General features: G+C 43.4%; 1 pseudogene; it reads left to right on the top strand.

Annotated features, from left to right (window-relative positions):
• Positions 1-740: 740 nt before the first annotated feature.
• Positions 741-1,329, top strand: LOC110300947 (non-histone chromosomal protein HMG-17 pseudogene; annotated as a pseudogene).
• Positions 1,330-1,545: the final 216 nt, after the last annotated feature.

Raw genomic sequence — 1,545 nt, forward strand, 5'->3', positions numbered from 1 at the left:
ATTAAATATCTGATATGTGACCCCAGAGGTGTCATGGCCCACAGGTTGAGAATCACTGCTTTACAGTCACACAAGTTTGAGACCTGGGAAACAGGTTAGACATGTGAAACTGCTGGGTCCTGGGGCTCCTGTCCTACTTAGCTGAGATACTGGAGCATGGAGATAGACTCTAGATTCCTACCATCACACTGGAACTGGATTGGCTGGGGAAGAGTATATGTGGAAGAGCCTTTTATTTGACTCCCACTGGCAACTAACCAGAGATGCCCTTGGGATTACATTTTAAAACATTTTCTTCAGGCTTCTTGAAGTACTGGGGATTGAATTCAGGGGCTTTGTTCATGCTATGCAAGCATTCTATCAACTGAGTTACATTCCCAGCCATGATCACCACACCAAACTTTGAATAGAAAGTGTTGCTCTGAAAAAGAAAAATGCAGCAGGACCAAGTATACTACTTACAACCTGGAAGAAACTACACACCAAAGTATGCAATAAGCTCAGATTAAAAAGTCATATTATCAATCTACGTGTTCCAAGTATTAAGTTGATCTTATGGACAAGATACATTCATAGTCGTACTGAAATTTGGGAAGCTCAATTTTTGTCTTTGTAAATAAATTTCATGGAAAGCCTTATACAAATCTGCTGGTCTTAAAAAAAAATACTTTTAAAAAATCTGAGCCCCGGAGCAGTGTGAGGAAGCAGCGAGGACGACCCCCGGACGGAGCAAACCGCTGTATCCCCGTGCTCAGCACCAACGTCCCCTGCCGCCACCATGCCCAAAAGAAAGGCTGAAGGGGATGCTAAAGGAGACAAAACCAAGGTGAAGGACGAGCTACAGAGAAGATCTGCAAGGTTGTCTGCTAAACCTGCTCCTCCAAAGCCAGAGCCCAAGCCTAAAAAGGCCCCTGTGAAGAAGGGAGAGAAGGTACCCAAGGGGAAGAAGGGGAAAGCTGATGCCGGAAGGATGCGAATAATCCTGCAGAAAATGGAGATGCCAAAACAGACCAGGCACAGAAAGCTGAAGGTGCTGAAGATGCTAAGTGACGTGTGTGCATTTTTGATAACTGTGTACTTCTGGTGACTGTACAGTTTGAAATACTATTTTTTATCAAGTTTTATAAAAATGCAGAATTTCGTTTTACTTTTTTTTTTTTAAGCTATATTGTTAGCACACAGAACACTTCATTACTGGGTGGGGGAAGGATCATGTGTCAGTAACAAAATCTCTCCCAAGCTGGATTGAGGACAGAAAACCTCTTTCCCTGATAATTTTGGAAGGCTCCTGTTGGCTCACAGGAGAGATATCCTGGTCTTGACCTAGGTGGCCACCAAGGCACAACAATGCCTTGTGGTCTGGGAAAACTATAAATTCACTTTTATATCCTCTTCCCCCTGTACTATCAACATAGACTTAATTCCCTTAAAAACCAGAGACCTGTTGGAACCTGGCCCCCAAATTGGTTTCCCAGTCCATTGAGCGATGTGGACTTTGCAGTGACTTCATCCAGTGTTCTCAGAAGAACGCTGGTTCCTTTTATA

The sequence above is a fragment of the Mus caroli genome, unplaced genomic scaffold, assembly GCF_978045245.1.
Source record: "Mus caroli unplaced genomic scaffold, Mus_caroli_1 scaffold_1, whole genome shotgun sequence".
NCBI classification, from domain to species: domain Eukaryota; kingdom Metazoa; phylum Chordata; class Mammalia; order Rodentia; family Muridae; genus Mus; species Mus caroli.